The 21240-nt window shown below is 38.2% G+C and overlaps 1 long non-coding RNA gene across 2 annotated transcripts in view; it reads left to right on the top strand.

Annotated features, from left to right (window-relative positions):
- LOC138164245 (uncharacterized) overlaps positions 1-21240 on the top strand; it is a 102199-nt gene that overhangs the window by 2404 nt on the left and 78555 nt on the right. The gene's annotated exons all lie outside the window — the stretch shown is intronic.

Here is a 21240-nt window from a genome sequence, read left to right as displayed (position 1 = left end):
GAGAGAGAGAGAGAGAGAGAGAGAGAGAGAGAGAGAGAGAGAGAGAGTGTGTGGTCCGATAATGAATAAAAGTGAGAAAAAGACCCACTTGTAGTTAGACCCTGAGGATTTAACCTAATCCATTTGAATCCATGGGTGGCAATTGATTACAATTATACCCATAACCTTAAACTTCTATTATGTATAGATATTAACTTTGAGAAGGCAGTAACAAAATTGTTCCATTTGTCTAAGGTTTTGTATTTATAATATTTTGTTTTTGTTTGTTTTTTTGTTCACATCCGTATTTATAATATTTTCATAAGAAGGAATTTTCTTAGCCATTTTAGATTTATCATTACACTCCATCTGATTTAGTCCGTTCATTGTCCTTTAAATATCCTCCAAGCCTTTGCTTAGACCAGAGATGGTAAAGCCAAAAACCCAGGGGCCTCCTGAGGCCCACAAAGCTCCTGAATCTAGTCCAGGACTAGATTAAAATGTAGTTGGGAAATGTTTAACAAAAGAATCAAAAATACAGCACAGCATAGATAATGCTAGTTTATGGTTTTCTAAGTTAAGACGTCACTGGCAGGGATCTTCTGTTTGACTTTCACATCACTGGCTTGGACTACTTATCCATCTTTAGAGCTTTCTCTCTGACTGCATGCATACCTATGTGTAAAGATCCAGGTCAAGTCCTGATTTTTCCAAGATGTCTCTCTCTTCTGTACTAGAATATTTATTTATTCATTGTCCACTTAAATTTTCCCATGTAAGTCTTAATTCCCTAGATTATATGCTCCTATATGGTAGGGTCCTTAGAGGGCCTTTTGTATTGCTTTTAAGGCAACTAATAGAATGACTTGCCCATAGCATCAATAAACAAGCATTTATTAGATACCTAGTATATGCCAGGCCAATTTCATACAAAGACCAAAAAAATAAAAAGTCCCTACTTATAAGGAGCTTACTTTCTGTTGGGGAAGACACATGTGTGGATACATATATGTGTGTGTGTACATATATAGGTACAGAAGTCATACAAAATAAATATGAGTTAGTTCAAGAAGAAAGATCACTAGAAACTGGAGTGAAGGGGCAAGGGAAAGACTTCATAGAAGGTAGTGCTAAAGTTCAGGACGTAAGAGAATCCATGAGAGATGAGATCTGAAGGAAATATATTCCAGTCATGGTATAGTGGTCAATATAAAGATATGGAGACAGGAGATGGAGCACTCCCACGTGAGGACGAGAGGACCAGTGTAATAAGACCATAGAGACCAAAGAATCTGAAAAGGAAAGGAAGCCTATAATGGGCTAGAAATATAAGCTGGGGCCAGGTTGTAAATGGCTTTAAAAGTGAAACAAGATTATATCATATTCTAGGGGCAACAGCAAGTCATTGGAGTTTAAAATAACATGGTCAGATCTGCATTTAGGGGAAATAAATCACTTTGACCTGTGGCTAGAAAATAGATTGGAGAGGGGAGAGGCTTTAGGAAAAGAGAGCAATTACAAGAAAATTACAAAAGTCAAGGCAAGGTGACTAGAGCCCAAGCTAAGGTGGTAGCTGTAGTAGTAGTGAGATTAAGATATGGTTCCAGACATGTAGAAATAGAAATGGCAAAGTTTGGTAACTGATTGAAAATGTATGATGAGGAGAAGTAAGGTGTCAAGAATAACACTGATGTGAACCATGGAGACTAGAAAGACAGTGAAACAAGGAAGTTGTTGACATCCAGTCTGAAATATCCAGTATGCAGTGATTTGGGAGCAGAACTCAATAAAGAAACTGGGACAGGATATAGAGATCTGGAAATCATCTACAAAGAGATGATCGTTAAACCCATGGAGGCTGATAAAGTCAAATGAGAAAGGGTAGAGAAAAGAAAAGGCTCAGGGCAGTCTGAGAAATATAGCTGCCCTTGGGGTGAGGGGGTAGGAGAGTGGAGAAGATCCGATGAACCAGCAAAGGAGATTATAAGGTCTGGAATTCTCCTGGCTTTCCTTTTCAAATCCTTTGGTCTCTATTTTCTTATTACACTGATCCTCTTGTCATTCCTCACATGGAGTGTTCCATCTCCTGTACCTCCTCCATAACCATGGAGTATTCTTGATACCAAAGGATCAAGGAGTTCCAGGTTGATTTTAGGGGTTTACTCAATCATTATAATTACTTACAAAACAGAGGCAATCTGGGGTGGTTGCCAGACAGTTCAGTGGATCCTAGTCTAAGAACCCCCCAAATCTCTGTCGTAATTATAGAAAAGAGATAGAGGAGGAAATAGGGAGTGCATCACTACTGATTGGTGGATATTTTTGGTTTTCTCCTTAATAATAAGCTTGGGCATTAAGCTAATGTTATATCCAAACATAAGTCGGTATAATTGATCATGTACTGGCCGCATATGGGTCACGATATTCTTGTTATGGCTTTCATAGGTCATAGTATCTAAGCTTTGACTCAGTGTCTAAATACCTAAGTTATGATTTTTAACAGATCACTATATCCAGGCTTCCATATTGCAGAATTTAAGTTTTAATGACTTTATACTTATTACTGTATTTTATGGTTTTTCCCCAATTGGGACTCACAGGGACAACAGGAGAACAGGAGAAAGTAATGGCAATCCCAAATAAAAGGAAGTATTCAGGAGAAGAGGGTCATGCTAAAAAGAAGTCAGGAAGATGAAAACTGAGAAAAGATCACCATATTTGATATTTAAGGGATTGTTGATCATTTTGAAGAGTGATATATCAATTGAGTGATGAGTTTGGAAGCAAGACTGGGTTGATGTGAATTGAAAGAGATCATCAAATGTCTCCCCAGGTCAATCTATTCTCATTTCATTTGCCAAATGGATTTTTTAAACGTTCAGGTCTGACCATGTTACCTCCCTTCTCAAGAAGTCCCAATGGCTGCCTATTGCCTCAAAGATCAAATATAAATTCCTTTGTCATTAAAGCTCTTTGTAGCCTGGCCCCTTCCTACCTTTCAGTCTTATACCTTACCCTCCTTCACACATTCTGTGTTGAAGCTACATTTTTCTATTTGCTGCTCCTCACACTCCACACTGTCTCCTATCTCCTTGTCTTTGTATTGATTGTCTCTAGTGTTTGGAACCCTCTACCTACTCACCTCAGTGTCTTAATTTATCTGACTTTCTTTAAGACATAGCTCAAATCCCACCTTCTGCACAAAGTCATTATTGGTCCACCTAGCTACTGGTGTCTTCCTTTCATAAAATGCATCTGTGCATGTGTGTTTATATGTGTGTACACACACATATCGATATATATGCATGCCCTTTGATGGATACATAGAGACAGATATAAATGTACGTATAGCTATTAACACACATATATATCTTTACATGTACATACACAAGGGTGTGCTGGTAAATGTTTAATAACTGGCATTTTTTTTTTACTGGCATTTACAAACCTTTAAATTTAATCTGCCTTATTAATGTTTTATCCATCACTTTCTTAAATCTTGGCAATCAAGAAAACAATAAATCAAGCCTTTTGTAGCTTCTTCCCATTGCAAGTGTCTGTTTACACCTAAAATTTGACAATCTGCTCTTCTTAGCTGGTAAAATCTAACTCCTTCACATTACTGTTAAATCTACTTAATTATTTGCATATTGTCTGGTAGGACCATTTTGCCTTTCTTTGTATAATCAATCCTGAGCATGGTTCTTTACACATTTGTTCAGTTGTTTTTCAGTCACATTCAACTCTTCATGATCCTATTTGGGGTTTTCTTGGCAAAGATAATTGGAATGGTTTGCCATTTCCTTCTCCAGCTCATTTTACACATGAGGAACTGAGGAAACCATGGTTAAATGACTTGCCCAGGGTCACACAGATAGTAAGTATCTGAGACCACATTTGAACTCAGTTCTTCCTGACTCTACCGCCAGTACTCTATCCACTATGCCACCCAGATGTCCCCATAGTGAGTGCTTAATAGTCAGTCAATAAACATTTATTAGGCATTAGGATACACAGAAAGGCAACAGACCATCCTTGCTCTCTTGGACCTCGAAGTATATTGGGAAAGACAGCCTAGGGGTGGAGTAGTATTTAGAACAGGAACTTTGTAATTTGATTAAATGAATGTAATGTCCTGGGGTGGGGTAGTACTTGATTAACTCAGGTAGTACTTGGAGATTATTTAATCACACTTAGTAAATGCTGTATTTTGAATGATGTCATATTCTGGGTGGCAGGTCTCAAAAGTCCTGGGCAATTCAAAGTGGCCCTCAGCAATCCTCTCAGTCTCTGTGCCTCCAAAGGTGCTGCTTCCAAAAAGTTCTTCTGCCTCTCTCTTGTGTCTCTCTAAATTTACGTCACCAGCTCCTCCCAGTTCAGCCCTCTCTTTTCACATCAACAAGTCCATCCCACAAGTGGGATTAACAAACTCTGGGTTTTAACACAATCAAACCAAAAACCAAGCCAATACAGGGGAATCTTTAAATGCCATTACTATTACAGGCAGCCAGGTGGCTCAGTGAGTACCGGCCCCAGTGTCGGGATGACCTGGGGATTGAATCCCGGGCTCAGATACTTAGCACCACACCCAGAAATAACTGGCCATGTAACCTTGAGCAAGTTACTTAACCCCAATTGCTTTTAAAAAAAAAAATATATATATATATATAGTCAATCAATCCACCCTTGAATTGGCCTAACCTACCACTATCTGTAGTTTCCAGGTAGCCTCCAGCAACTTCCCACCCTTAATCACTCATTGACCTCATCTGACTCCTGAAGACCCTCCCCAAACTCCTCCTCTAGACCACCCCTAGATTCTTCCCACAACCTTCTGTATATAAGACGCCATCTTGTCTCCATGTCTGTAAGAGTGTCATAGAATGACCTAGCACAGGCTTACTCTGTGCCCAATACAAGCGAACTTTTAATAAACTTTACTTCTCTTTGTCTGAGAAGACTTGAGTCAAATTCATTTGGAAGGACCTGGCATCCTTGGTATTTTGGGGTCTCCAGAGCAACCCTAACCCTCTTTATGGGTAATCTCTTCAGTGGGGAGGAGGAGGGAAGAGGTGGGGAGCAGGAGGTTATGAATGGCTTTGAACATATGACAGAAGATTTTTTATATGATCTTAGAGGCAATAGGGATCTACTGGAGTTTATTGCATAAGAGTGAGGGTGGGGAGGGGACATGGTCAGACCTGAACTTTAGGAAGTTCTCTTTGACAGCTGGTTGGGAAGAACCTGAAACATTGTGGCAGGGAGACAACCAGCAGGCTATTGCAACAGTCTGGGCATGAAGTGATGAAGGCCTTCACCAGGGTGGTAGTCATGTCAGAGGAAAGAAGGAGGTATATGCAAGAGATGTTACAAAGGTAAAATCAATAGGGGGTCAGAGAGAGTGAGAAGTTGAAGATTACACTTAGGTTGAGGAGCCTGGATTACTGGGAAGATGGTGATATTCTTAACAGTAATAGGGAAGTTTGAAAGGGAAAAGAGAAATGTAATGAGTTTAGTTTTGGATATGTTGAGTCTAAGATGCTTTAAGACATTCCGTTCAAGATGTCCAATAAACAGTCAGAAATGAAAGACTAGGGGAGGCTAGGTGGTGTAGTGAATAGAGCACTGGCCCTGGAGTCAGGATGACCTGAGTTCAAATCCAACCTCAGACACTTAACACTTACCAGCTGTGTGACCTTAGGCAAGTCACTTAATATCAATTGCCCTGCCTCCCTCCAAAAAGAAAAAAAAAATGAAAGACAATGTCAGCAGACAGTTTATGGCCAGATAAGATTTAAGAATTATCAGAGTAGAGATAATAATTTAATCCATTGGAGTCAAGTGAAACAGTATAGAGGAAGAAGAAAAGACACCCTAGGAGAGAGTCCTATTCAACACTCAAGGTTGGTAGATGTTATCTGGATAAAGATCCAGCAAAGAAGACTAAGAAGGAGCAGCCAGATAGGTAGACTGAGAACTAAGAGAGAATAGAATCATGAAAACGTAAAGAGAAGACAGCATCAAAGAGAAGAGGTTGATCAACAGTGTCAAAGGTTGCAAAGAGGTCAAGAAGAATGAGGATTAAGAAAAGTTCATTAGAAATAGCTAAGATATCATTAGTAAATTTTCAGAGAACAGTCTCAGGAATTCATCAGAAGAAAGACTGAAGAGATTTAAGAAGAAAGGGAGAGGGAAGGAATAGCCAGTCTTCTCAAAGAGTATAGCCACAAAAGGGAAGAGAGATATGGGATGACAGCCAGCAGGGATAGATTGATCAAGTGAGGATTTTTTTTGGGGGGGGGAGATTAGGGAGATATCCTGGAGCATACAGTAGGCAGGGAGAGATTGAAGATAAATAAAAGAGTGGAGAAGATAGAGGGAGCAATACACTGGAGAAAACTGGGGAATGAGATCACTTGTTTATGTGGAGGGATTTGTCTTGCCAAGGAAAAGGGCTATCTCTTCATGTGAGACAAAAGTGAAGAAAGAAATCGTGATAGAAGGCATCTGGCTGATGTGAAATGAGGAGAAGAGAAGAGAAAGCTTTCTTCAAATCACTTGAATTTTTTTTCAGTTAACATATAAGGCAAGATTTTTAGCTGGGCATAGGGAGGGGAAATCATAGGAGACTTGAAGAGAGATTAAAGGTTAAAAAGATTAAAGTAATTAATCAAAGATGTATAAAAGGATTGTCTTGCTTAAGGGAGGGTCAAGTTTGTGTTATTTAACATAAATATGTAGTGGACCTAGTTAGAACAATCTCATTATTTTCTCTACACGAATTCAAGCAGCTTGTATATAGGAGCAGATACAGCAGATGGTGGGTCAAAAGCTAAGACTTGGCACAGCAAGATAGGTGACAGCATAAGGGCCTCAAAAGAAGACAGCAGAGAGTTGAACTGGTTCACCCAGGATTGAATCACCAAGGATTAGAGACAGGAAAAGGAAAAGAGTGTAACTAGAACAGGGATCATGGCTTGGGAGGGAAGTCAGAAGTCAAGTGATGGAAGGTCATAGTATAGACAAAGTACAGGGTTTGGGGTTGCAAGGCAGAGAAGGAGGAAGAATGACAGTAGGTTGCAATCCGATGAGGGAATTTCAGATTTCATGAGAATGGAACTTTTGTGGGTGGTAACAAGATCAAGGATATGATCTACTTTGTATGGCTGAGATAGGTTTGTAGAGCAGGTGAAATGAGAAAGTTGATGGACTAAGAGGTTATGTTGTTTGATGGAACATCGGTATGTATGTTGAAATCAAACAAAAGATTTTATCTTTGATGCTGGAGGTATTATGCTAAAGCATATGGACTTAAATAAATAAATATGGACTTAAACATATACTTAAAGTATATGGAGAGAAGAGGGGTGACATGGCCAAAACTGAACTTTAGAAAGATGACTTTGATAGCTTAGTGGAGGATGGACTATTGCAAATAGACCAGGTTTGAGGTGATGAGGGCCTGCACCAGAGTGGTGACAGTATCAGAAAAAGAGAAAGGGCATATGCAAAAGATCTCATGAAAGCAAAATCAACAAATCTTAGAAACATATTGAATATAGGGGGTGAGAGACAATGATGAGTTAATGATAACATCTTGGTTAGGAGATAAGATTAAAAAGATTGGATGGCACCAGGTGGTGAAGAAGTTTGAATGACAAATAGAGTTTCAGCTTTACCCCTATTACAGATAAATCTGGCCATGTAAATTCCTACTTAAAAATCATTTGACTCCCTGATTTTTGGGACTCTGGGCCACTTGTAGAGCTCAGTGCTGAAGGTCTTAGCATTTAGGGGGTGGTGTAGTAGTCCCTTGGTCCCATGACAATGGTAAGAATGGGGGGAGTTGTTTTAAAGAGAAAGAACTTTCTGCTCAGTAGACTTCAAAGAGATTCGGCTCTTGGTCTCTTTCCTTCCTCTTTCGGGATATATGAAATGGAACTCTCTCTAGGACTTCCCAGCAACAGTATCAGCTGCTCACACAAGGCAGCAACCAAATGGGTTGCCTTGGCAAGCCTGAGCCTGGTCCTTGGACCCCTGCCTGCCTCTTTTCTTTCATATTTCTTTTTCTGAACAAAGTTTGCCAGTGATACTGAGACAGAGGTTTCTACCCTTGGAGGTAACCTCATGAATGTGAGGTCAGTCAATATGCATTTATTAAGTGCTTATTTTATACTAGGCATTGTGTTAAGCACTAGGGATACAAATATAAGCAAAAATAAGAGCCATACTTGCTCTCAAGGAACTTATATTCTAATAAGAGAAGACAACACATAAAAGGGAACTGAAAAATGAGGGGGTGGAAGAGAAGAAGAGAGGGAAGTAGTAGTGAATGAGAGAGAATGAAGGTAAGGGTCTGGGCCCTTCCTTAAAATGGAAATTCCAGGAGAAATTCATCATTTGGAAAAGGGTCTCAAAAATCAGGAAAACTTGGATCCTTTAAATGGCATCAGCTGCCATAGTGTGTGGGGGTGGGGGTGGGGGTGGGGCTTCCACCCCAATTACTACAATACATCCATAGGAAGATGAATCAAAGCCCTTGGCTCACTGTGGATATGAATCTTGAAGGAATTGTTCACACAGTGAAGAGCTGAGAAAGGGGAAATGCCTATTGAACAGTCCCACTAAATGACCTTGTTTTTTAATGTTTTGAGTACCAATCTCCTGAAAAAATATAATATGAGTTATAAGTTACTGTAACATGTTTTAAGTCTTTGTAAACATGTGCTGACAAGTCATTTATGTAAAGGAAATAAATAGTTGTCCTATATCTAATCTACAATGTACATTGAGTACACTTTTTAGAGAAGCTGTAGACATGAGTTAAATCAAAAGTTAGGCTGATTTTCCCTGGTGGGATATAGGGGAGGGAGTGCAAGATAGGAAATGTTAAAGAGACTTAAAGAACCAACTTGAAAAAGAGCCAAGACTGAACCTTAGTCTATAAGTATTAAGGGGTTCTTTAGTGGTAGAACTGGTGCTCTTATCCTCTGGATCTGGTGTTTATTTCCTGTTTCAAGAATAAGGAGAAACAGTCTGGCAGTAGTAGAAAGAGGATAAACTTCACCCACTGGGGTGGAGAAGGAGTGAAGGGGTGGAAGAAAAAAAGTAATAAAATAAAGAGACCAGATGTGTTATTGTCACAAAGTGCTGTTGGAGTCCAGTCATCCAAATGCCATGAATTTAATTCATTCAACAATCAAGAAGTAACATGGCATAATGCTTAGAAAACTGTCCTCAACGCCAGGAAAGATTGGGTTCAAAGTCCTCTTTTGATACATTCTGACTCTCTGACTTTGGGCAAGTGACTTAACCTCTTAGAACTCTAGGCAACTCCCCAAATCTGAGTGGCAGAGAAAAAACATTGGTAGAGGACTGTTTCTATACAATAAAAACACGGGTCAGGTTCTTATGCTTATCTGTAAATGCTGATTTTAAGTGTTTACTGTGTATCTGGCACTGTGCTAGGCTCTAAACCTAAATTACCAAAAACTTCATAGCTAAAAATACTATGAAACAGTAAGCAACCTGGCCTTCCAAAATTATATAATGAGGGAATAGTTATATTTTGAGATTAGAACCCGACCAAAGAACAAACATAATTTTGTGTGATCTTAACTGATACATTCAGGAAGAGGGATCAAAGTAAAAAAGCAAAACTCATTTGCCTGTTTATCTGATCTTTTTGTTCGTAGTGAATGCTAAAGGCTGTTTCAATACTTAATTTATTCTCTTCTGTAGAAATATATGATTTTAGAACTATCTAGCAAAAACTTATTTTGGCACCTTGATGCCAGTATCTTTGGCAATTATGGATTTATCTGAATTAGCAAGATAATTGTACCTTTTCACCATTTCACTCTCACATAATCTCACAGATTATTGAGACATTTCTCCCTCTGTTCACCCTTACCTCCTCAAATTGAAGTCATTTTCAGGAACATTGAGGGTGTGTTTATATTACAAAGTAGAGTATTAAGATAATTATTCAGGTTATCCTAACGTATAAAAAGTTTCACTTGAAACTTTTCCAACTCTTGATTCTGTGATCTTAAATATCTGAATAACTGGGGCAAGTAACTGAGTAAAATCAACCTAATTAATTTGTAACTTTGTGTAGATGCTACCTGAGAGATTCCTCCATGTGAGAAATGCATACCCAGAAGAATCAGAAGGATGTTGTAATTTAATTGTTTATGGGACTGGAGACCAAATTAATCAGCATCAGCAGTGCTATTGCATTACATCAGAGACTTGGCTATTTGAGTCTTTGTCTTTCCTCAGACTGTCATAACACATTAATACAACAGGCAAAATTCATAATCTGATGATTCACAGCATCTGAAAACCTGAGTCAATATTTTATTTTATTTTTTGCTTTTTTTTTTGGAAGGCAGTTGGGGTTAAGTGACTTGCCCAAGGTCACATGGCTACTAAGTGTTAAGTGTCTGAGGCTGGATTTGAACTCAGGTCTTCCTGACTTCAGGGCAGGTGCTCTATTCACTGTGCCACCTAGCCACCCCCATGAGTCAATATTTTAAACCAGAAAAATTCCACACATTAAATCCTTAATGAAAGAAGCAGCTCAGTAGCCAATGTTGAACTCACATAAGCCTCTTTCTTTCCTTCCTTAGTTCCTTCCTTCCTTCCTTCCTTCCTTCCTTCCTTCCTTCCTTCCTTCCTTCCTTCCTTCCTTCCTTCCTTCCTTCCTACTCTCTTCCCTCTCCACCCCTATAGTACTTGATATAATGCAGACACTGGAGTGACATTAGTCCTGCTATGATCCAGAACTCTTGAACTAAAATAAGCCAGAAGCCTCAATCTTGTCAACAGCAAGGACAACAATGTACCACCACACTCAGCTTGTCTAATATGTATAAGAGGTTTTTTTCACCAGTAATTGCGTGAGGTAGGCCTAACTTTTCTTAAGTTGTTAGATCCTTAATTTTAAAAACTTAATATTGTTTTTAATCTTCTAATTGCAAATTCACCTGGATCCATGAATTTTGGATGATGAGATAAATTTCAATACTTATTTTTCACTTTAAAATTTTTATTTATTTTTAGTTTTCAACATTCATTTCCGCAAGACTTGCAATCTTTCAGAAATTTTCTCCCTATCTTTCCCCCCCCCCCCCCCCCCCCAAAGACAGCCCGCCACCTAAACCCCCTTTCCCCTAACCTGCTCTCTATTATATCGCGTCCCCCCCCCCCCCCTCTTTCTAGTAGGGAAAGATGGATTTCTGTACCCCCGTGCCTGTATATCTTATTTCCCAGTTACATGTAAAAATTTTTTAACAAACATTTGTTTATAAACTTTGATTTCCAGATTCTTTCCCTTCTTGCCTCTTCACCTACCCCCACTGGGAAGATAAGCACTTCAACATAGGTTGTACATGTGTAGTTAGGCAAAATGTTTCTATAGTAGTTATATTGTCAAAGACTAATTATATTTCCCTCCATCCTATCTTGCCCCCCACTTCTTCTATTTTCTACTTTGACCCTGTCTCTTTTCAAAAGTGTGTGCTTCTAACTACCCTCTCCCTCAATTTGCCCTCTCTTCTATCAAACCCCTTCTTGTCCCCTTCCGCCCCTACTTTCCGGTAGGATAAGACACCCAATTGAGTGTTTATGTTATTCCCTCCTCAAGCCAAATTCAGTGAGAGTAAGGTTGACCCCATTCTCTTTCGCCTACTTGCTCTTTCCCTCTATTGTAACAGTTTTCTCTTGCCTCTTTTATATGAGATCATTTACCTTTTCTATCTCTCCCTTTCTCCTCTCATTATATTCCTTTCTCACCTTTTAATTTTTATTTTTTAGATATCATCCCTTTCTATTCAACTGATCCTGTGTCCTCTGTCTATGTATACATGTACACACATATATACAAACTCACATATGTATTTATACACACATATACCCTTTTACACATACACATTTGTATACATACATACATACATACATACATACATACATATTCCCTCCAACTATCCTCATACTGAGAAAAGTCTCATGAGTTACAATGATCATTTTCCCATGTAGGAATGTAAACAGTTCAACTTTAATAAGTTCCTTATGATTTCTTTTTCCTATTTTACCTTCTCATGTTTCTCTTGCTTCTTATATTTGAAAGTGAAATTTTTTGTTCAGCTCTGGTGTTTTCATCAAGAATACATGAAAGTCCTCTATTTCACTGAATGACCATATATTCCCCTGAAGCATTATACTCAGTTTTGTTGGATAGGTGATTCTTGGTTTTAATCCTAGCTCCTTTGACCTCTGGAATATTATATTCCAAGCCCTTTGATCCCTTAGTGTATAAGCTGCTAGATCTTGTGTTATTCTGATTGTGTTTCCACAAGACGCAAATTGTTCTTCCTAACTGCTTGCAGTATTTTCTCCTTGATCTGGGACCTCTGGAATTTGGCTATAATATTCCTAGGAGTTTTCTTGTTGGGGTCTTTTTCAAGAGGTGATTGGACAATTGTTTCAATTTCTATTTCACCCTATGGTTCTAGAATATCAGGGCAATTTTCTTTGAGAATTTCTTAAAGGATGATTTCTAGGCTCTTTTTTTTTTTTGATCATGGCTTTCAGGTAGTCCAATAATTTTCAATTATCTCTCCTACATCTATTTTCCAGGTCAGTGGTTTTTCCAATGAGATATTTCACATTGCTTTCTATTTTTTCATTTGTTTGGATCTGTTTTATAGTATTTTGATTTGTCATAAAGTCATTAGCTTCCATTTGCTCCAATCTAATTTTGAAGGAATTATTCTCTTCAGTGAGTTTTTGAAATTCCTTTTCCATCTGGCAAATTCAGCTTTTTGAGGCATTCTTCTCCTCACTGGCTTTTTGGGCCTCTTTTGCCATTTGAGTTAGTCTGTTTTTTTAAGGTGTTATTTTCTTCAGTATTTTTTTGGGTCTCCTTTAGCAGTCTGTTGACTCACTTTTCATGATTTTCTTGCATCATTATCATTTCGCTTCCCAATTTTTCCTCCACTTCTCTTACTTGATTTTTAAAATCCTTCTTGAGCTCCTCCATGGCCTGTAACCAGTTTGTATTTTTCTTGGAAGCTTTTGATGCAGGAATTCTGACTTCATTGTCCTCCTTCAGTTCCATGCTTTGATCCTTTTTGTCCCCCCAAAAAGGAATGTATGGTATGATTGTGCTTCCTAATCTTGTCAATTACTTGACTTTTGAGCTCTTTGCCATGGTAGAACTCTGCTTACAGAATGGAGAGAGCTATGTCCCAAATTGCTGGGGTTTTCTCAAATGTTGTCAGAGCTATGAGGACAGGGCCCTCTCTACAGACACCCCAAACTCTAGCACACTGGCCACACACCCCAGGACCACCACCCAAGACCAGATCCAAGACCAGATCAAATCAAAAGCAATTACCCTCTGAATGGTATAGGGAGCTGGACCCTGCTCTTCTGTCACCTGGTTCCAACAGAGCTCTCCACCGACCTTTTACTTTCTCTTTGGCCTTTATGGTTTGAGAAATCTGGAAACTGACACAGCTGCTGGTGATTTACTCTCCTGGAGTATGCTCCAGCTGGTCAGGACCACCCCTGGTCTGGGACCACACGGTTCACATGGGACTGTGCTCAGCTCACAGTCTAGTGTGATAGACCCTTCCCGTCAGCCTGTCAGGCTGCCTTCAGTGGGAAATTTGTTTCTACAGAACTTTGTGGGTTCTGTAGCTCTAAAATTTGTTTAGAGTCATATTTTACAGGTATTTAGAGGTGGTTGGAGTGGGAGCTCAGACAAGTTTCTGCTTTTATTCCACCATCTTGGCTCTGCCCCAACTTCAATACTTAAAGCATCTATGTGGGTCCAGTATTGCATATCACAGATTAGTCTTCAAGTACTTCTGTGACTGATAAATTTATGACATTGGGAAACTTGGTGAGAAGTCTTTAGCTAGAGTGGTCTTCCAATATCAGCTAGAATTCATCACTAGGTCCCTATTTAAAGCCTTTCTACTTGATAGGACCTTGTAGAGTTTGTGTCTTACTAGCATAGACTTCAGAAACCTAAGGTATTGTGGGGAAGGACGCTATGATGTAGACTAGGGTAGCTTGAGTTAATACTCTTCTCTCAGGCTGTTGGGAGCCAGAACATCACAGGGCAGACTTTAACTTCACACTCAGTTGGACTGACTTTCAGTTCATCTCTGAGATCTTTGGGTAAGGAGCATAAAGGCTGCTCTAGGTATGGTGCAGGAAGCTTCCCAGACTGTATTTAATAAATCTTCTTGTGGGCTCTTTTTACCGTGTGTGTGTGGGGGGGGGGCAGTGGGGTTGGTCACAAAGTATTTTTTTTTATAGAGGAAAGTTATTCTAGTCTTTTGTATTTCTTCTCAGCATAATTGTTTATTTGAGCCCTTATGCTTAGGATGGTCCGTTGTACCAGGTGTGGACCCCCTCCTGAGACAAAGGGTCAACTCCATACCATGGTAAGTTACTGGAGAAATATTAGTGGAGGATGAACAAAAAAAGCATCAGGGGAGTCACAACTTAAAAAGAAACCCTCACTTTATGGATTTATAAATGTGTATTTAAAGTAAGGTGAGACAAAGAAGCAGTGCAATGTATTAGATAAGTTACTGTATTTGGAGTCATAGAAACATAGATTCAGTTGCCACTTCAGATACTTTCTAGCTGGGTAACCCTGGGAAGTCATTTAATCTTTCTATACTTTAGTTTGTTCATCTGGAAAATGAAAGGGTTGGAGTCTAAGGCTCTTTCTACCACTAAATCTATGATTTGATATTTTAAACTTCCATGACATACTCTCTGTCTCTCTTTGTCTCTCTCTGTTTCTGTTTCTGTCTCTGTCTCTCTCTGTCTCTCTGTCTCTGTCTCTCTCTCTCTCTCTCTCTTTTTCTCTTACCTCACAGAGAAAAAAGGGTTGATAGGCTTTCCTGCCTTCTTTCCTAAATGACTTTGTAATGTAAGGTGTAAGAATTTAGCTTGACTGTATTCACTGGACATGGACAGTCCCTGGTCTCCAACCATCTGTTACATTAAAGGGGGTCTCCTGTGGTTAGGATATGAAATATAAAGTCAAAAAGGGTTTACCTGGAATCATAAGACAAAGAGCCTTTCTGGAATTAAAGTTTAAGAGGACATACCTTCCCTGACCCAATAAACATACAATCCTCCAACACCTCACATACCCAGAGATGACTTCTGTGAAGGTAAAAATTGGGAATGCAAGAGAGGAAAAATAAGTTGTCTTGTCTTGAATAAACACTTATTAACTTTCTTTGACATCAAGTCAAACCACATATATTTTCCTCTCCATGTTCTCCAGTCATCATTCCAGGCATTTGGGACCACATCCTTTCTAGAAGTAACAGTTTAATTCCACTACTATTGTTGTAATCAAAGAATCAAGTGAAACGGAGCTTTAACAATTATCTTGTTAATGTTATCAGCACACACAGATATAGTCTATGTTATTTGTATATCAAAAAAGGAGAGTTTAAGGTCTAAAATGAAAAGGGCAATTAGACAATTGGGGCCACATAGTTTTGTCTGGCTGTCTATTCTGATCAATTTTAATGGATTTCTGCCTCATCTATATAGATTTAAGCCCAGTATTCATTCTGTGTTTTTTTTTCATTCTTAAACATTTATAACAATGAATATTCATTTAACTAATGCTTACTGTTTTCTAGGTTCTGGGGGTATGAAGAAAAAAATTACTTCTTTCAAGGAGCTTACATTGTGCTGGAGTAATATGACATGTACATAGATAAATAAATTAAGATGATTGAATATTATTAACACCTAGGTTTACAAGCAAGAATTGACTCCATAAGGGATAGTAGCTGAGTTGGTCCTTGAGGATGCTATGAATTCTAAGAATCAAAGGTGAGGAAGAAATGTCATCTATGCATGTGACATACCCTATACAAAGGCTTAGAAACAGAAAATTCAGGGGCAGCCAGGTAGCACAGCAAGTAAGAGCACCGGCTCCAGTGTTGAGAAGACCTGGAGATTGAATCCCAGGCTCAGACACTTAGCACCCACCCAGAAACACCTGGCCGTGTAACCTTGAGCAAGTTACTTAACCCCAATTGCTTAGGGGCGGCCAGGTGGCTCAGCGAGTAAGAGCACCGGCACCAGTGTCGGGATGACCTGGATCAAATCTGGGTTCAGATACTCAGCACCACACCCAGAAATAATAACTGGCCGTGTAACCTTAAGCAAGTTACTTAACCCTGATTGCTTTTAAAAAAAAAAAAGAAACAGAAAATTCTCAGTTTGGGGAGCAGCAAATAGGCCAGTTTAGCTGGAATGTAGAATATACAAAGTATGAAATATTATGAAAGTTAGGATGGAGTCAGACTGAGAACTTAAAGCCTTGGCGATGTGTTTGTATTTTATTCTAAAGATAGTTGGGAACTATGGAAGATTCTAAAGAGTGGAATGACATGGTCAGATCTGTCTTTTAGGGATATTAATTTGGCATCTCTGTGCAAAATAAATTGAAGAGAGGAAAAAATGGAAGCAAGGAAATCAATTAGCAAATAGTACAATAATACAAATTAAAGTTGATAATGACCTGAGCTAAGGCAGTAGCTGTGGCTCATAGAGAATAGAAAGCAGAGAGTCTGTGGGGGTAGAATTTACAAGACAGTTATTAATTGAATATTGAAGGAGTGGAGATAGGAATAAGTAGAAGAAGAGGGAAAAATCAAAGATGACCACAGAGCATGGAGATCATATAACAGGAACTTGGGCACTTGCACTATGGGCAATCAACTGTCAGAAGAGCAGACTGAAGAACTTATAGAAGTATTTCACTATTTGACAACTTATGGGGATGGTATAACAAAAAAGCAGTTGAGGACTCTAACAAGGTTGCTTGGGAGGTATTCTGTGGAAATGGAGTCACAGAAAATGTTTAATGAAGTAGGTGCTTATGGTCATGGCACAATTGGATTTCCAGAATTTCTCACAATGATGGACAAACAAACAAAATGAAAGTCAAGAAGGAGTCCTACCCTGATGGTGACAAAATATAGGATGTGCTAATTTTATGACGGAAAATTGTATGATGACAAACCTCAGTGGTGGGCACAACATGTGGCTCATAAGCTAAGAATGAGAAGGTTAGGCAAAAGGGGGAAATACATTTTTTTACCTCATTTTCTGCTTTGGGAAGCATTCCTACCAGTATTCATGTGGATAGAAGGGAAAATTAGCTCAGTACTTGCTGATTGCAATTCACTTACCTGGTGGAAGATGCAAGTTTTACACAAAATTTTCAAAAGTCTGTCCACCAGTCTATCTATTCTACTTACAAAAACCTCCACTCACCCATACCTTTCCTGGAGAAAAAAGATGAGAGAAAAAAATTATTTGAGGATGGGACAATAAAGAATCTTCCAGGTGAGGGAAAGCCCAATAGATCAAGAGTTAAAGGAAATGAGCAGGTAGTTTTCTTTATTATTATTATTATTATTTTGAATTCCCAAGGATTTATTTTCTCTCTCTCCCACCTACCCCACACTGGAAAAAACAAAGTAAAAACAAAACATTTGTAACCAATATTTATAGTCAAGCAAAATAAGTTCCTACACTGGTCATGTGCAAAAATATATTTCATTCAGTATATTGAGGATATTACCTCTTTATCAGGAGGTGGTTAATATGCTTCATCTTTGGTCCTCTGGAATTTGGTTGGTCAGAGTTTTAAAGTTTTTCCAAAGTATTTTTTTTAACAATGTTGTTATTGTAAAATTGTTCTCTTGGTTCTGCTCACTTTACTCTGCACCAGATCTTAAAAATCTTCCATGTTTCTCTGAAATTGACCCTTTTATCATTTCTCATAGCTCAGTAGTATTCCATTACATTAATATACTATAATTTCTTCAGTAATTAGCCAGTTATTGAATACTCTCATAATTTCCATTTCTTTGTCACCAAAAAAAGAGCTGCTACAAATATTTTGTGCATACGTAGATCCAACAACATTGCATTAACATATTTCAATGGGTTGCTGTGAATTGGTCCAGTCTTTCTGGAATGTTATTTAAAAACATATCCCCCCAAAGTCATTAAACTGTGCATTCCCTATAAACCAATGATTACCCTACTGGTTTTCTACACCAAAGGGATTAAAAAAAGATGAAAACATCTATACATACCAAAATATTGATAGTGACTCTCTTGTTACAGCAAAAACCTGGAAACTAAAGCTGTGCCCATGAATGAGAATGGTTGAATAAATTATTGTATATGAACATCATGGAATGTTATACAGTAAGAAATTATGAAAGTGTCAATTTTAGAGAAATCTGGAAAGATTTGTATAAACTGATAGAGAGTGAAGTAAGCAGAGACTGGAGGACAATGTATTCAGTAATAACACTGTAAAGAAAAATGACTAACTGTGATTCTAGAGGACTGATGATGTTCACCTCCTCTTGATGAAAGGATAATGAACCCAAAGTGCAGAATGACACATACATTTTAGACATGGCAGAAAGAAAAATAGGCTATGGAGGAAAAGGCATATTTGAAATAAAGTGAAGTATTAAGGTGCAGAGCACAGACTAATGCATACATACTAAGTGCAATAATATATCACTTTCATAAAATCATAGACTCTGAAGCAAGAAAGAATCTCGAAATTAATGTTGTCCACGCCCCTCATTTTAGAGATGATGAGCCCTGGGAGGTGAAGTGTGTTGCCCAAGGACACAGGTAGTAAATAAATATCAGAGAAAGGATTTGAACATAGGGTCTTTGATTCCATAACCAGTAATACTGTCTCTGGATTTTGATAATCATTGGACGTATTCCTTTCTTTAAAATATCTTGCAAATCAATACCTTAATGCTTTTAAATGTGCGTTCCCTCCAGCACAGAATACTTCTACGTGTTTTTGATATGGGTTCTACTTGATGACATTGTCCTAAATATATTTTGTGCTTTCTCATATAGCACATTAGGTTTTGGGGGAGTGCAAATCCAAATGTGGTAGTTCTCTTGTCAGTCATGAGGCTCCATCACTGTTTGAACATGATCTATTTTTAATTTTAATAGTTAATTTTATATCATAACTATTATATTTATAGAATTCATATTATTATGTATTAACATAATAATCTAGATTATCAATTATATTAAATAATTAATTTAATAATTTAAATTTACATTTTTCTGTCCTCATTTCTTCATCATCTATAAATGTTTTCATTATAAGCTGGTTTACTTGGATCCTACATCAAGCTTTCAATAGACTTGTTTTTCCTTTAACAGACTTTGCTGTTTTGTAAAACAGCAAATTCATGTTGTCCAGTTCCCTGGACAAAATTAATTTGTAAAACAGCATTGCTCATTATCTCTGTGATCATCTTCCATGACATAAAAAATTATACTTTTAATTTTAATACAGATACTTCACAATGAACACAAACTGTTCCCCATGCCTAGAATGATCTCCTCCTCATGTATATGTTTCCTATCTTTGTCCTTTGTTCCAATATAATTCTTATTTCAACCTTGATCATATTACACTCAGATAGTTTATAAGTACATAGATAAGTCCCCAATTCACATTTCTTTCCCTCCTCTTACACAGTGTCCACCATATAATAGGGACTTTAGTATTTGTGTTGGTGATAGATCATCTTCTCTACTAACTTTCTACCTGATGTAGACTTTGCCTATGCCATTCTTCAGAGGTATGTGGGCCTATGTGTTTAATTCACTTACCCCTTATTGAAAACTTAGTATTGAGGAGTGGTATAGAGTGGCATAGTAATTTGATGTACCAACTGATTGTCACTTGATACTATCTGTTAAAAATGTCAGTGTTCAAATTTTACCAGGATGGCTGATGAAGATTTCGTTTGGGAAATAAACCCCCAAAACAACTTACCCAAATTCTCTAGGAGCAAGAGATTCCTTTAAGTTAAAAAAAATAAAATAAAGTGAGAAGCTGAAAAGCAAAAATACTAGAAGAATTATAAAACAAAACAAAACAAAAAACCAAGCCAACAGGCTCTGGAGAATGTTCTCATTATTTGAAAAAACTTAGCAGACCTAATTTTTTATACTGCTGGAGTTTTCTTAGAATTTTTAAGGAGATTTTTTTTAATATATGAAAAAAAATCTTACTTTCTCTTTCCAACAAATGACTTTCTCTCTCTCTCTCTCTCTCTCTCTCTCTCTCTCTTTCTCTCTTTACATATCTATCTATCTGTATATATATATGTATATATATATAACTTCTAGAAACAATAGCTGACATTGGAGTATGTTGAATTTGGACAGCTCTGCTTTTCCATTGTCCTTCACTATTACAGCCCAGTGGAGAAGTTGGTTGCTGTTATTCTTTCTTTTCCAATGCCAGAAGACTGAGTGAAAAGGGTATGAGGAAATAGAAACCAGAATCCAGCCAAGTCAATGTGTTTCAATTTAATTTGATTAAACAGAAGACAGAAAAGCACAAATAGAAACTGAGCACCTGTGTGACTAAAACACACACACACACACACACACACTCACACACCTCAATATGCCTTCAACTTGATTGTTTACTTGGCACCTCTCTTATTAACTTGATTGAGGGAGGGGTGCAGAGCTAAGATCAAGGAGTAACAGGAAGTAATGAGATCTACTGCCTCAAACTCTTCCAAATAGATCTAGAAAACATATCAGACCAAATCCTGATGGGGATATCCCCCAAAAGTCACAGTGAGTAATTTTTCCAACTTATGCCATAACAAGGAGATAGGCAGAGAATTCGATGAACACTAAGGAGAGGATCTGACTTGGACCCTGCCAAAGGGAGCACTTCAGTGTAGGAGAGGCTATGTGTCAGGGCAAGAGGCCATTGAAGATTAATACCAGGGCATCTTAACCTTTTATGGGGTGTAGGAACAAGTGCCAACTGGAAGCTTTATCTGTCACTATCCAGTTCTGGGTCACAGATCCAAGGTGGTCAGAAAAACGGACCTGTAGTGAAGGGGGTCTGGGTGAGGAGAGAGCAGTCCTAAGGAGAAGTCATCAGTGTTCATTATCTCTGTGATCATCTGATCCAGTCCTCCTGAGAAGAAGTCATAGTGTGATCTATCCAGGGAGGAAGAAGTTCAGAAGCAAGCAGCAGCAATGTTGCTCAAACCTCAGGAGTGGAGGATAGTCTCAGTCCCAAATTTTAGCCCAGTCTGAAACCTGCAGGGGGATAACCAGGTCAGGAATTCTAGGATGAAGGGAAGCTTACAATTCCATCAT

Source organism: Petaurus breviceps, unplaced genomic scaffold (assembly GCF_028583685.1).
Source record: "Petaurus breviceps papuanus isolate PSGF00001 unplaced genomic scaffold, PetGlider_PUasm1.0 189, whole genome shotgun sequence".
Classification (NCBI taxonomy): domain Eukaryota; kingdom Metazoa; phylum Chordata; class Mammalia; order Diprotodontia; family Petauridae; genus Petaurus; species Petaurus breviceps.
The sequence above is the reverse complement of the archived record's forward strand: the minus strand, read 5'-3'. Positions and strand labels throughout refer to the sequence as shown.